Consider the following 16,939-nt stretch of genomic DNA (forward strand, 5'->3'; position numbering starts at 1 on the left):
CCTTTTATTTATGATATAAATTGGGTTATAATTACTAACATCAATTTTTTTGTATAGAAATGGCTTATAGACTGTAGGCAATATATTGATTTTTGTGGCCAACATTAATTTTGCAACACTGTAAATGTGTGTTATCCTACAGATGAGGATTGATGTATCGGTCATTAACACAACTTGCAAAGGAAAAACATGTAGTGTCTAGCTGCAAATGAGGAAAACGTTGGATGAATAGATGAGTGAAACATTTGTGTCTTCGATACATAAGAAAAGACGGGAGGAACCGCATGAAGTACAAAGTGCTTTACACACGTATATTTCAGAACTCCAGTCAGCTATTTATTTTAATAACTGACTAGTCAATAGTTTCCCATTAAATGGAAGACTAACTAAATAATCAAGGGGTAGGAATTGTTGCTTTATTTACTTAGTCATTTATTCACTGGTTCATCAGCAAACAATTCTGAAGCACCCACCAGGTGCCAGCTGTCACCCTTGGTTTATTACCAATAAAAGTGTAATAGTGCTTCTCCCTGCCAGAGGAGGTTTGTGCGTGGAAGTGCATGAGAAGAAGATAAATAATTATTCAAAACTATGTATTTGGCTCTGAAAGTAAGATTTTCTCTAAATTTCTGTATCCCACCTATGGTAGAGTTTTCTGAATCCTACATCACTGTCTCTCAAAAGGTATTCAATTGATTTTCTGATGTAATACATCAACATTTGAAAAGCTTAAGCTGAACAACCAGAAAAAATTGTGCACTTAAGAACTAGTACAGAATATACTTTCCTAGTAAGTATTGTTTGTAAAATTAAAGAAAACCGCAATGCAGTATTTTATAGCTTAGCCTATGAAATGTAAGTTTTTATGACATAAATAATTTTTGCTAACAGAAGCAACTAATTCAGTATCATTTACTCTTTGAGTAACTTAATCTAATCATAATAGCAGGTGACATCTTATTCAGTCCCAAACCACAATCACACTTTCAATGGCATTAAACTCCTAATCTCATTAGTTTGGGGGAAAGAATAAACCAGTACACTTCTTATCCACCCCCAACTTATATCAATATATTTCCATAAAGGATTGTTTTAGTAGGCCACATGCTGCTTCACGGAAACGGCAGAATAGGTGTGTTTCCATTAGAGCGTTTTTGTCACAGCTGCATTTGGGGCCGCTCGCGAGCATCGTCTGCACAGCACAACCCACAATCATTCGCTCCTTAGTATATGTCAGATTCAGGGAACCTTGGATTCCCAGTAATAACAGTAAACTTCTTATGTGAAAATGGCAACCTCTGCCATCTTCTCAGAAGTGACGGTAGGTGGCGTGTAGTGGCCTCCAGCTGCAACTAAACCAGGGGGTGGGGCAGGTGGTAGTGGCATATGCCTTTTACATGGCCGCGCCCCCTACAATCTCTGCCTCCCCTCCCTCACTGGAATGGCTGTACCTCAGGTAATACCTACTCTATCTAGTTCTGGCACTCAGCCCCACCATCCCTTTGTCTCCCATTGGTGGTGTGTGTGTGGCCCTTGCGGGCACCTCACCTTGGGAGCTGAGAGTCACTGAGGAACAAGACTACACCTACGAGTTGTAGGGGAGTATGGAGGGCAGCAGAAAAGCTACATATGAGCTCTTCCTGTCCGTAAGGAGCCAAGAATCCCTCAGCGGGAACAACTCCTACTACGGATACAGCCAGACGTGGTTCTCAGCTTCCTGCCACAGAGACAAGCCCGATGGAAGGAGCATGTCCCCAACAGTCTCGGTGACGTGCTAGGGGGTGTCTTTTCAGCACAACAGGGTGAGTTCTTGATCTGGAAATCAAAACCCATCGTGAAAATATCTGGGTGTTGCGAGGTGATGAAACAGAAGCCGAGGGGAGTTAGGAAATGCCCCCCAAGTGATTCTTGGGGGCTCCCTCATTCCCCTGGCTCTGCCCTTCCCAACCTCTCCTCATGCCTCCTCTGAGAAGCACTGGTACAGAAATAGTTAAACAGGATCGTGCTGTACAGAGCTGGTCAGTGAGGATAATGATACCAAAGGTCTTCTCTCTTCTCAGTGGTGGTCTGCGCTGGGCCCACCTAGGGAGGCGAGACCCCAACTGCCCAGCATTCCACTTCCTGGGTGGCCCTGGTGGGCTGGGCACACAGGGGTATGCATGCTGCTTGGAGGTAGACATCACTCAGCAGCCTCATGAGGTTTGCATGGGTCCCCGGGAGCCCCTGCATTTCTCCCACCGACTATGATTGGCAAGTGACAGCAGCTGGATGGCGCTTCATCACATGCACCCTTCTCATCCTCTTCCAGCGTCTCCGTGTCCTGGGGGACGTGTATCTGCAGTCTGTGGTGAAGGCCACCAGCCCTTCTGCACGTATCCAACGGCATTGACTTTAGATGGAGTCACAGACAGACATGGCTTCCGGTTCGTCCCAGTAGGTTGGAGCTTGTGCTTGTGGGTTCCAGGGTGTCCTCACGGGTCCCAGCTTGTCCTTGCTTTACATCCAGCTTCCAGCTGAGCTGCGATGACTTCCTGCCCAGGTAGCAGCTTTCCACAGAACTTCCTCACATTTGTGCTTTCTCCTGATCTTCCAACCATCCCTGGACAGCCCTTTCCTATCCCAGTGTTTATACTACAGTTGTGTCATGTTTCTCAGTAATCAGTAAGTCCCTTAGGACAAATCGCTCATGGTCTCGGCTTTCCGACTCTAACTCTGATATGTCATGTGTATACGAAAGCCCCTAGACGCTCCTCTGCTCCTGGGATCAGCTAACATGATACCACAGGGAAGAAGAATTCCCTCCAGAAGGAAGGACTGGGAACACAGGAGATGGTGAGATGCCTGAGATCCTTGCAACCCCAGGATGAACAGGTACACAACTCAGCTGCGAGTCCTCTCTGGAAGTCACTCCATCTTGGTGCCTTCCTCTCCACAGCCGGTACCAGGCGAATACTTCACTACCCGTGATCATTTTCTAAGGAAAGTTTGACCATGGTCAGGCAACCGAAGAACGAATAAACTGTCCCCTGATTGTGTCGTCTGCCCCTGGCACTCCCTGGCATTCTGAGTATATGGGGCAATGAATGAATGAATGAATGAATGAATGAATGAATGAATGAATGAATGAATTGAATGAATGCTATAGGTAGCTCCCATCCCAGACGATCACATCCATTGGTTCCTTACCACCTTCCCAGGCACAGTAATGGCCCGACTTTAAATACACCAACCTGGATGATAAGGGCTATTACTGGGGTTTTGCAGGTGAAGCAGCAGAGATGAGGTAAGGGTCTCAGTCAGAGCGTCACAACCCGTGTGTCCTGCTCCGTCAGGCCACCTCTGAAGGACACTGTGGTGGAGCCCCAGACTCCCTCACTCAGCCGTCACCCTCCAGAGCGTTCTCCCTCCAGTGTCAGCTTCGTCACTTTTCTTCATGCATTTGGTCAGCTATTCTCAAACACAGTTTCCGCAGATTTAGGAGGCTGTCTGCCTCCAGCCTCTGATCTCTGCTTCCCTGCATCTTGCCTTGTGAATATGACTCAGCCTGACCTGCTTCTGCTTTCCATTTTAAACCTGGCTAAGAATTACATCAATGGCTTAAAAAAAAAAAAAGAAAGTCACAGGCTTTTCAGGCGAGTGGTGGCTTTAGATTTCTTTGATGTGCAGGACATGTGACCAGAGGTGCTCACACTGGTGCAGCCCTGCCATCCTCCAGGCCCCCTGTCACCAGGTCTCTAAGGATGCCTCCGTTCTGCGATACGTGGACCACTTCCCCCTTCCGGGTACCCTGTGGCTCTGCCCTGGGCACCCACCCTCCTTCCCAGCATGGCCACAAGCATGAACATTGGGGTGACTGGAACAGCAGATTGCTGCAATGCTGATGGGAGCTTTGGACACACAGTGGCAACGGGAGCTTATGGTGTGTGAAACAAATTTTGTCATTCAGATTAAAGGCCCACATCATTATTTCATATGTATTTTCAAGCCACAGGAAACACAATCTCCTTTGACTCAGGTGCAGAATAGGAATTGGAGTTTCCATCCTGGTGCTTACGCTAGGACCCAAATCATTTCCTTCTTAATTGGGGAGAGGAAATGCTAATCCACCTCAAAAAACACTGCTTCGTAAAATGGCAAAACACTGCCATTTCATATTTTTCAGGTTTTTTTTTTTTTTTCTTCCTTTCTTGTATTTGAAAAGTTGTTGAATGTAAGGTAGGATTTTGGCACTGATTCACTGTTAGAATAAGCAGTCTGGAAACTGGACTCCCTGAAGAACACAGTGAGAATTATCCAATTTTATTGCCCTCTACAGATTCATAGAATGGTTGCTGGGAAAAAAAAAACCAAAAAAAAACCATGGCAATGAATCTGATCCATCCCCACACTCGACGCCTGCGGGCATATCACATACCCCCCTAGAGAGACCAAATGTATTCTATTTTTAAAGATTTCCCCAAATCCCACAACCTCACTCAATAAATCCTCCCAAAGCGCCATTACTTTCCACACCAGGAAACATTTCTCTACATCCAACTAAAACCTCTTGTTCTATAGTATTTTCATGCCCTCTGCTTCCTCTTGTCCTATTCGTGGTCAGGATTAAGAATGGATGCTTACCGTATTGTCTTATTTACTGACCTTCAATCGACACTGGAATAATTAATAACAACTTGCTTGAACATTTCAGTGTCTCTTTCACTAGAGTTCCTGCATACTTCAAAGTCTCTTTACAAGTAAGGCGTTCTTAAGTGACTACAATGTCTTACAAGAATCCTAACAATATTAAGGCGGTTAATGCAAAATGTTCACGTTTATCATCCAGCACATGTTTACCTGGGAGGGAAGGTCTCAGAAAATATTTCTTGATAGTTGATGAAGGTATGGGTTTTCAAATTCTAGCATTGGCTCCAATGAGTAAACTCTAAAAATATCAGAGTATTCAAATAACACTCTTGTACTCCACACACGAGATGAAAGCAAACTATTTTAATTGCATTTAATTTTCATCAACTTAAGGGAAATCAGTCACCTGTAACTGGTGGCTACTGGATTGCACAGTGCAGGTCTAGGAAATACACCCATAATATTGCACATTAGACATTTTATTTGGAAATGATTAAATTTTAGAAAAGTGAGGAGTCAATTTATTTTTCTTTCAGAACAGATCTTTTCACTGCAAGAGTTAATTCAGACTCCAAAAGGGAGTTTGCTCTTTATTATACAATTATTTGAGTGAAATTAGCCTTTTCAGTCATTAGACATAATATGAAAATATACAGGCATGATTATGAGCTATGGCTAAAAACACTTCTATTTTAAAGTAAAGTAAAAAGAACAGTTCCTGGAGATAGTTAAGGACATTAAAGATTTAAATATTAAATCCATGTGTAAAATAAGTGCATTATTAAAAAAAAGGGTTTCTTGCTTTCCTACAATAAATTTGTCTTTGAATCCACAAGTAAATCATTACTAATCTAGTAGCTAATTCACTTACTCCTTTTATTCCCATCAAAAGGATAAATGATTTATTTAACAAATGTGGTTTATGCTGATTCAGTACAAACCCCTAAGACAGTACTGCTCCGCAGTGGATTTTTTTTTTTTTTTTTGAGTTTGCACTTTTAAAACTATGTTTCAAAATAATTTAAGGATTTTTACCTTATAATTCAGGGTCCTTCACTCCCATTCCTTTCCCTCCAAAAGAGTTACATACTGTGAAATGGTGGGGAGAAATCATATTTGCTTAAGTCAGGTTAAATAAAATCAATTAACACGTTTACATAGCATATACATGTATATATGCACACACATTTTTATTTTATTTTTATTTTTTCGTTACCAGGCTCTACTTATATCATCTGTTTTGCTGCCAGCAGTCTCATTATCTAGTCCTGGACACCTGACGAAACTACTCCAACACTGTCCCATTGGTCTGGCTCCTTCCAACGTGGCCCTTCTCTGATAAGACCCCGTAAAAACTACGTCACTTAGAGCTCTTGTCACCCCACCCTAGTAGCTACAGCATCTCTGGAAGCTCTGTACATTTTGTCATCTGAACCTAGGACACTAAGTCAACCACCTGCTCACTCTCTCAGCCTTCTTATTTGCAAGCATTTTCAGCTCCTCATTTTCACCGTTTCACCGATGGGGCCAAGCCATTCTCACCTGTCTGGTTCAGGACCACCGTGTTTTCTCCATATTTTCCCCAGCCTGCAACATCATCTCTGTAGCCTCACCTTTGCACCCCCATTGTCTCCTTCAGGTCTTTGCAAAAAACCATGCTCATCGCTTGCTAAGCCATCATCCACTAATCTCTTCTTTACTCTTTTGCTAATCAGGCCCACGTTACAGTTCCCTTCTCTCAAACCTCATAGCAATAAGCTACATAATGTCACATACTCATAACGGCACACTTTTTCTTATTTTATAGGCTGCACATGTGCGCACACACACACACTTCTTTTCCTGTCAAAAAGCTCTGATTCTGGGCTATTCTCCAAATTCCACTACAGAGTCATGCTTCCACGGTGCTTCAGTTTTGCTTGATAAATTAATAAAATGGACATTTCTTATCTAAACTAAATTTTTAAATGGGATTAAACCATTTTAAGACCAATGGCTTCACTAAAAGATTCAAAATGAGAAACAATAAAATATAACTCACATTTAATTCATTCTTTGACATTTGTTTCTATTTGCCACTTGAAATTTCTTGACTTGGTGAAATAATTCAAATTTACCTTACATGCGAAATATAATTTGCATGGCTTCTAAGAATACGGATGTGTTTTTCAAAATTAGTCTCCCTTCTCTCAGTAGGCTGTTCATGCAGATGGAGAAGCAGATCATAGGGGAAAATTTCTTTCTCTCATGTTGCAGAGGAAGAAAAGTCAAACATCTAAACTTTAATGAAGGCAACCTTTATTATACTAACTAAAAGTCTGTGGTTTCTTAGTTAACCATTTTCAAGATTAACTTTTGATTTCTAATGGCCAAATAGCCATCAGCAAAAATGTATGACAAGTTAGATTAGAATGAATAATAGCAGTTGAAGTCTGGCTCATTCAGTACAGAATGGTAAAGTATAAGAGCCAATAATTTAAAAGAAAACATTCTCAAATGTTGAAAAAAGATTTTAGTGATCCAAAAAATATAATTTAGGTATTTCATTGAAAGTCCCTAGAAATGCATTAAAAGGTGTTTTTTTGTTTGTTTGTTTCTTTTTTTCTTTTCTTTCTTTCTTTTTTTTTTTTTTTTTATGCACTTTGAAATCAGTGGCATACATTTTCCCAATGCCTAAGGTACTGAGCAAGATTTCCCAAAGAAACCTTAACCTTACAATGAGTGTTATCCTGGATGGAATTAATCAGGCTCCTTCGGGCTAGAGTCATAATGAGAATTGGTGCAGGGTAACCTTTAATTTAACTTTGTAGTGAATGTCTGGAGCAGCTCCAGGCAGCACGTGGGAGTGTAGGAGATGCCACTCAAAATCAGGGAAATCAATCTTTCTTTGCCTTCAGTTGATCTTATATTTCTATTTTGATCTACAGTGTGTCGATTACACTTTTTTCTTGGAAGTTTGCCTGTCTCAATGACTAGGGGCCCTGTGGGCATGGGTTGGTGGAATCCAGCCCTCCTGCATCGTCAGGGTGGAGACGTTTTATGCACTGCACACCCTCGTGACTGTGCCACTGGTACTGCAACTCAAATGTGCACCAAGAAAAGAGTAGGGTTTGCTTTAGAGTCGCTGTTAGCAAGAACTGTTCAACGTTTATCAAAGGTAATGGCAGCAACATTCATTGTGTGTGTGACACCCACGCAGCACATGACAATCCCCAGGACCATTGCTGGGCGGTCGCGAGTCAACGTATTGCTGCAAATATCATTTACTGCATTTTCTATATACAACCGCAAACATCCAATTACCTCATTTTGAATTTGGCCTGAACAGTCAGACATTCATGTATTCTTTTATTTTTCTATTTGATGAGGGAGTGTTCTTTTTTCTTGTGAGGTTGTATATGTAGGTAAATTCTATTGTCTATGAATGCCATTTCAGGCGACTAAAAGGGTGCTTGGTGTTTCATAGGGTGGGGAGCAATGCTCAAAAGCCATCCTGATGAGCCCTTTCTTTTTTTCCCCAAACACTAAAAACATCCTTTGCATTTAGAGGAGACCAAGGCCGCTGGGAAACCTGAAGGAAGACTTTGGTGGTTGCTTCTTCTAGAAGAAGAAAGACCAGGAGGACCTTGGGGCTCCTCTCCCAGGCTTCTTGATATGGGGGTGGGGTTAGGAGACTGTACATGGTTTAAATGACTGTCATTCCGATTTTATGCATCCTGAATCAGGTGTACTGGTGCAATACTGAATTTAGCATCGTAACATCACACACAGTTTTTATCCATTGTCCCAGGCTACCATGTACCCAGGTGTTGATGGCAGCAACTTTAGAGTCACTGTTATCACTATCCATCCCCCAGGTCTATTCAGTCTGAAATACTGCTGATCTGATCTCATTTACATGTGGAAATCTATTTACATTTCTCATTTTCCACTTTCAACACCTCATGTCAAATGACCATCACATTGTATCTGCACTTTGTGCTCCAGCCCTCTAATTGGCCTCAGTGAGTTTCTCTCATGTTCTACCATATTCTATTTTAAAATACAAAGTTCATCGCATTAGTTCTCTCCGGAAAAGAAGCTTCCTCCAGCTGCAGCCCAAATCCCCAAATCCTTAACCGGGCACATGACAGCAATCCCATGATCCATACATGAGCCCCGCTGTTCCTCTTGGCTGAAAAACTCTTTTTCCCACCATCACCACCAGCCCACACACAACCTCGATAATTCACAGTCACTTTCGGGTGAAGTTGGCTGTAAACGTCACTTCCTTGGAAAAGCCTCTTTCTAACCCATATAGTCAGTCAGTCAGTAGTCATTCACTCTCACTGCACACCTGATTTTCCTTTGAAATTAGTTTTTGTAATTCTTACTTTAGTGCTGCCTCCTCCACTAAACTCAGCAATACAAGGGCACTGATGTGTCATATTACCACCAAGGTCGTAGTTACCCTGCTGAGCCCTTTCTAACACTAAGTGATCAAATGATACTGGTAGAGTGGATGGAAGAATGAACTACGCGATCACCTTGTTCTGATTCTCCACATAGTCAGCGATTTCCCTAGAGTAAAATTTGTCTCTCTCCCTAGATCTTCCTCAGATTGGAAATGAACTAGGCACGTCAAACAAAGAGTCTGGTTGTCTTACAAACTGTATTTGCCAGTGCATGTTAACTATGCTGACTTTACTCATTGGTCTCATATAATGGTGCCTGAGTATAAGATAGAAGCACCCTTGGTATACTGACAAAAATCAGGCTTTATAAAACTTAAGGCTTTTCCCTGGAAGGTGGTAAAATTACGCAAGTCAAGCCATCTTGTGAGGCCCTATTGGTGTGGCCATCCCAAAGGTCTATTAACCAAAAGTGAACGGAAATCTCAAACTTTCACTATGATAAGGACAAAAATACCAAAGTATAAACAGATCCGAGCTTTCGGCTATCCACACCTTCTAAGGAGGACATTTCCAGTGCTCAGCTTGGCTCCAAGGCCTCTTGTAGTGACAGAGGAATTCAACGCAGAGAGGAATCAGAAGCAGCTCTGAGAGGCTAAACTGATTTACACAAGAATGAATCACATGCCATAGAAAAAGAAAAGTTAAGAATGTGAGAAAAGGGGGTCCAACTGGAAGGAGAGAGGCCTGGGTGGACAGCTGGGATTTTGAAAGAGATGGAAGAGAAATCGTGCAGACGTGGCTCTGGAGAGCTGTGGGATGAATCCGACTCTGGAGAGGAAGAGAATAGGAAAAAGGATCTTAGGAGCTTTGCTTTTTGGTGTATGTTGTATAATCCTACGCCCCCAACCAACACCAAAAGTATTAAGTCACAACTCATAAGAACTGTCCAGAGTTGGTTACATATTTTATTTTAAGGAAGACCATGTCTTAGGGCAGAAGTGTAGGATTACAAAGTTTGCCCAAATTTAGTAAAATGTCTTCTAGAAACCAGAAACTTTAGCAAACTGTCTACAGTCAGCACGGGTTTACCTGAGTTGAGTCAAAATTATCGTTACATAGAAATATAATCCTTAATATTATTTCTAATAATTTTTAAGTAGCCCCAGTGAATTCTCTTTTAAAAAGGTATGTGATATAACAAAGATCAGAGCAGAAATAAATGAAGTACACACTAAAAAGAATAGAAGAGATTAACGAATCTAAGGCTTTCTTTTTTAGAAAAAATAAACAAAATAGACATACCTTTGGCTAGCTACCAAGAAAGAAGAGAGGAAGCAAAGAAATAAAATTAGATATAGAAAAGTAGACATTGCAGCTGATACTACACAAATACAAAGGATAATAAGAGACTACTATGAACACTTATGTGCCAAAAAAAATTGGATAATCTAAAAGAAATGGATAAAATCCTAGACACATACAACCTCACAGGCTGAATCATGAAGAAATAGAAAATCTAAACAGACCAGTTACTAGTAAAGACAACTGAATCAGTATTTAAAAACTCCCAACAAAGAAAAGTCCAGGAAAAGATGGATTCAGTAATGATTTCTACCAAACATTAAAGAAGAATTGCTACCAATAATTCTCAACCTCTTCCAACAAACAGAAAAGGAAGGGAAGCTTCCAAAGTCATTGTATGAGGCTAGCTTTATCCTGAAACTAAAGTCAGACAAGCGCACTAGTAGAAAATAAAATTAAAGGCCTATATCCCTGATAAACATAGATGCAAATTCCTCCACAAAATATGAGCAAACCGAATTCAACAATATATTGAAAGGATCACACTATGATCAAACTGTATTTATTCCAGAAGTACAAGGATATTTCAACATACACAAATCAATCAATGTGACACAACACACACGCAAAATGAAGGCCACACATCATATGGTCCTCTCAACAGATGCAGAAAAAACACTTGACAAAATTCAACATCCATTCATGATAAGAACTCAACTAAGTGGTACAGAGGAAACTTATCTAAACATAATAAAGGCCAATAATGACCAGCCCGTAGCTAACATTATACTCAATGGTGAAAAGCTTTACTCTAAGATCAGAAACAAGACAAGGGTACCCACTCTTGCCACCTTTTTTCAACCCAGTACGGGAAGACTTAGTTAGGCAAGACAGAGCAATGAAAGGCATGTACTTGAAAAAGAAAAAAAAAAATCCCTATTTGCAAAGGACATGATCTTACATGTAGAAAACACTAAAGACTCCATAAAAGAAAACTGTTAGAACTAAAAAACAATTTGAGTAAAGTTGTAGGATACAAATATCAATACACAAAAATCAGTTGCATTTCTATACACCAACAAAGAACCATCAAAAAATAAATTAAGAATATTATCTTATTTAAAATTGCATCAAAAAGAATAAAACACACACACACACACACACACACACACACACACACAAAAAAAAAAGAATAAAACACTTAGAAATAAATTTAACCAAGAAAGAGAAAGATCTGTACACTAAAAACTATAAGACACTGATAAACAAAATTGAAGGAGACACAGATAAATGGAAAGTTATACCATGTTCATGGACTGGAAGAATTTTAATATTGTTAAAATGTCAATATTACTCAAAGCAATTTACAGATTCAATGGAATCCCTATCAAACTAATGTCATTGTTCACAGAAACAGAAAAACAAACAAAAAACAAACAAACAAAAAAACACCTAAAATTGGTATGGAACCACAAAAAACTAAAACAATCTTCAGAAAGAATAACAATGCTGGAGGCATCACAGTTCCCGATTTCAAACTATAGTACGAAGCTGTGGTATCCACACACTATGGTGCTGGCATAAAAACAAACACATAGATCAATGCAACAGATTAAAGACCTAGAATTAAACTCATACATATGTGGTCAATTAATTTACAACAAAGGAACCAAGAATATACACTGGAAACAAAAATCTCTTCAACAAATGATGATAGGAAAACTGGACAGCCACATGAAAAAGAGTGAAAGTGGACTCCATCTTACACCACACACAAAAATCAACGCAAATGATTACAGACTTGAACATGAGACCTGAAACCATAAAACTCCTAGAAGAAAACACAGGCAGTAAGTTTCTTGATATTGGTTCTGGCAATTATTATTATTATTATTATTATTTTTGGATTTTACACCCAAAGCAAAGGCAACAAAAGCAAAAGTCAGCAAGTGGAATGACATCACACTAAAAAACTTCTGCACAGGAAAAGAAACCATCAGCAAATGAAATGATAACCTATAGAATGGGAGGAAATATTTGTAAATCATATATCCGACAAGTAAATAATATCCAAAATGTACAAAGACCTACAACTCAATAGCAAAACCCCAAACAACCCAATTAAAAAATAGGCATAAGGGTTAAATAGGCATTACTCTAAAGATATACAAATGTACAACAGGTGTATGAAAACACGTTCAACACCACTAATCATCAGGGAAATGCAAATCAAAACCCCAGTGAGATATCACCTCACACCTATTGGGATGGCTGTCATCCATAAGTCAACAAACAATTTTCAGTGAGGACGCGGAGAAAAGGAAACCCTTGTGTTGGAGGGATTGCAAATTGGTGCAGGCACTATGGAAAAAAGTTGGGAACTTCCTCACGAAATTAAAAACGGCACGACCATGTGATCCAACCATCCCACTTCTGAGTAGCAATCCAATGGACATGAAATAGTATCTTGAAGAGATACACACACTCCCACGTTCACTGCAGCATTACTGACAATACTCAAGACATGGAAATAGCCTAAATGTCAGTGGACAGATGAATAAAGACAATGTGACACACACACACACACACACACACACACACACACCCCAAAATAGTATTCAGCTGAAATGCTGTCGTTTGCAACAACATAGATGAACCTGGAGGGCATTATGCTAAGTGAAATAAGCCAGAAAGAGACAGACAAATACTGTGTGGTATCACTTACTGTGGAATCAAAAGGAAGGAAGGAAGGAAGGAAGGAAGGAAGGAAGGAAGGAAAGAAGGAAAGAAGGAAGGAAGGAAGAAAGAAAGAAGGAAGGAAGGAAGGAAGAAAGAAGGAAAGCAAGCCAAGCTCATAGAAACAGAGGGGAAAAGTGGTTATCAGGGACTGGGGTCGGGGAGGCTGGGCTGGGGGTGGAGGAAATAGGGAGAAGTTAAAGGGCCCAGCCCTTCAGCTGTAAGAGGAATAAGGTCTGAGGGTCTGATGTGTGACACGGTGACTGGAGCTGACAGCACTATTGTATAATGGAAATTTGCTTAGAGAGTAGAACTTAAATATTCCTACCAAACAAACCAAAAAAAAAAAAAAAAAAACACCCCAAAAATTGAGGTGATGGCTATGTTAATTAACTCCATGGAGAGAATCCTCTCCAATGTATCAAATATGCTGCCCACTTAAAATATCATAATTTGTCAACTATACCTCAATAAGCTTGAAAAAAAATCCTGAAACGAAGGCCACTTGAAAAAAATTTATTTTTTAAAAATAGTAACTGCCTTAGGCACACACATAAAGACCTACATGGAAGTACTTTGCCATGGTTACTCAATAACTGCAGACTCCCAAACTTTCCTGGAATATTTAATACACTGAAAACCTTGGTGCAAAATAATTATTTTGTAAGATAATAGCTTTTGAAGAGGAACAAAGATATTTTATGATACCATCAGATAGGGAGGAAAATATTTGATTTCATTTTAGAAGACGTTACTGAAAACACTAAAACATTTCCTCAGCACTGTTACCCCACTCCGAGGAGAAATCCCCAGGCAGGCCCCTCACACCTGCTCACAAACCCACTCTTTTCAGGTGACTAAATATTTCTCCTAAGTTAGAAAGTCAGCCAACGTTCAGTGTCACACCTTGTACCGAATCCCAGGGTGCCCTACACCAAAGGATGAATCATATGTCTGAGTGACTCATTAATTGCAAATTTGCATTTCTAAAAGTTGATATTCAACAAAATTTCAAGCAATAGACACATTATAAACATTGTCACAGCTGGAGTCTATTTAAGTGGAGGCGTGGATTTTATGAAACTGTGTGTTACATGCCTGTGACTGAAAAAAAAAAAAAAAACATGTAAAAGAACGCGTGAGCTGGGAATACCGCTGTGGTAGGTGTCTGCGGGAGATACAAAATGTAATAAAACACAGGGTCTGTCCCATGGGGCATACAATCTCGTAGGAGAGGGAATGAGGACACATACAATCAAGACACTGGACAAGTGAGGGCAGTAAGAACAGCACAAACTCTCAAGGCCTAGAGTTTGGTCTTTATGTTCCCCAAAGCCTAGGACACGGCCTGGCACATAGTAGGTGCTCCCTAAATACATGTTGAGGCAATGACAGTTACATGGGAGGAATAAACACGCATGAGCTAATATATGAATGTGCCTGGGATGTTATTTGTCATCGCAAGCCCTAACAGGCTGGGGTGGCCTGAAGCAGCCCGACCGTGTGCACTCAAATCCCTACCACCCCCCGGCGAAGTCTGGGACGGCCAAGGAACCAGGTGATGGGGACCTTACCTAACAGGGTTTCTGTGAAAAAGTTTATTCGAATAAGTATGTTCCCACTTAAAAGCCTTTGCAGTTCTTTTGCAGAGTGGAGGGCATGGGTTTTGCAGTCTGAGCTCCACCTCTAATGCTGGCCTCACCCGCACCAAGTGGCACCGTGGGGGTACTGGCAGCCCCCCCACCCCCTGCCCGGCACCTCACTGTGTCCAAATGGAGATGACGCGATCTAGTCCAAGGGCTGCGATGACACACAGCTGAGCATCCAACAACAGCAGACTGTCAGGGAGTCTTCACGCTACAGATATCAACAGCCTTTTCATTTCACTAGTAGGTTTTAAAAGCAGCCGAATTCCACATTCAATCTGATCATTGAGTCTCGAATGCCTGCCAGTTGTGTGGCTCTGGGGAAATTGTCTCAACGGTCTGATCCTCAGTTTCCTCACGTACAAAATGGGAATCAAAGTAGCGCCCACCGAGAGGTACCACACGAGCACACCAACTGGCCTTCAAGTGTCCTGGTATTATGTGACCTCTGCCTGTCGGGAGTTTTAAGGACTTGTTTCCTGTCAGTATTTATCATTCCTGTATCTCCTGTTGATTAGTTTTCATTTCTCACTAATGCTGGTACAATTTATATAAATGAAAGGAATATACTCAGAACAGCAACGTGCTGAAGGGGCCCGAGGTTTTCAGAGGTTCTGCGTTACTGAGGAGGACAACCAGAGAAAGAACTAGGAAACAGCGAGGACAGGGGGACTGTTTTCCTCCGGACTGAACACAGGAGGATTTGCACCAGCACAGGAATGGAAAACTGTGGGAAACAAAACACTTCCCAGTACCTCCACTAACAGAGCAACAATTAAGGTACAAGATATTGGCAGATACCACCTTCTTAAGTGGACAGCTCTCCAGGTCAACTTGCATTGAGGTCAAGAGAGCAGCGGTGTCCCCAGCCCCCTCTGCACGGCAGTCAGGCTCGCCTGAATGCGGCCCATAGAGCAATGAGCAACGACTGCATGCGGTGACCTTCCCGTCTCTAGGTCACCTTGCAAACTCTCACTCCCACCCCACTCAGTCCCTACCAACGAAAATGCTTTTTTTTCCTTAAGTAAACTCAAAATGTAAATGACATATTAGAAATGCCCAAAGGTGTATTGTTATGAATACACAAGCACGTGTGTTTCACGATACTGTACAGTATCAGATGCCTTATCTACCCGCCAATAAAGTTGGGGAGCCACCACATCATGCCTCTAACAGCAAAACAACAGACACAAAAATTACTAATCTTAAGGGAACTAAGTAGGGCAAATGAGAAAGTGCTGCCAGGAGGAAAATAAAAAACGCTTATTAATGTCAGGAGAGTTTAGGACACAGCGAGAACAGCCGCAGGGGTAGCGCCACCGGGTGGGGATGGTGGCGCAGCGAGTCAATGACCCACCAGCCAGTGACGTCACAGCAGGAAATGACGTCAGCCCTGACAGGAGGGCCCCTCCCTCTGGGTCATGCGATTCAGCAACGCTAAGGACAAATACTACAGAGCTCTGTAGGCACCTTCCAAGATGGGTGCACAAGTACAAAATGCACATGCAAAGGAAATCACAGTCAGAAACAGCCTGAGGAATCGGCCCTGTTTCTACTGAGCAAGGTCGTAATCATAGTTAGGAGAGGAACGTGGGGAAACGAATTCAGGCATTACGCTTCCTCTTAGCTATTGATCAGTTTGGGACATTCTTAACAAAATATCTCCTCCGTCCGATTCAGGGTGACAGCACGTTATTATCCAGTATTGAACAGGTTTTCATCGGCTATTGTAAATAAACATTTCACTTGACTGTAATATTGTAAGATATTTAAAGTTCAAAGAAAGACTAACCCAGACCACACAGCAGGGAATAAATGATTTACCATTATTCTTTCTGATGGTTTGTTTTGCTGCTTAACAACATGATTTCAACAAAACCCAGGCCTTAACTCCCTTCCCCCAAAGACGCGCTCCCCATCACAAGACAGTCTAAGGCCTTAGAGCCCAGGGTCATTTTCTACTCCAAAATAACTCCGTTTTACCACTGAACAAAGGTAGCTGAAACAGCTCTTCTGAGCAGAGAGAACAACTTCTATCGACCCTTCTCAGCACAGGGCTGCAAACCCTCCCTTCTAATTACAGCAGGTGAGAGTCCCCACAAAACTCCTCGTCTCTAATTGTTCTTAGTGTTTTCCCCTGGGGAGTTTCACTGGTTGTGGGGACAGAGCCCCAGAAAGCAGTTTCCAGACTCTCGGCCTCACATAGAAAGGTGTTGGCTCAGGTAGTAAATGGCC

General features: G+C 41.4%; 1 protein-coding gene across 15 annotated transcripts in view; it reads right to left on the bottom strand.

Moving 5' to 3' along the window:
• Window positions 1-16,939, bottom strand: part of RALYL (RALY RNA binding protein like) — a 1,518,143-nt gene that overhangs the window by 360,565 nt on the left and 1,140,639 nt on the right. The gene's annotated exons all lie outside the window — the stretch shown is intronic.

The sequence above is a fragment of the Rhinolophus sinicus genome, chromosome 7 (genome assembly GCF_057876585.1).
Source record: "Rhinolophus sinicus isolate RSI-liver-muscle chromosome 7, RSI-T2T, whole genome shotgun sequence".
Classification (NCBI taxonomy): domain Eukaryota; kingdom Metazoa; phylum Chordata; class Mammalia; order Chiroptera; family Rhinolophidae; genus Rhinolophus; species Rhinolophus sinicus.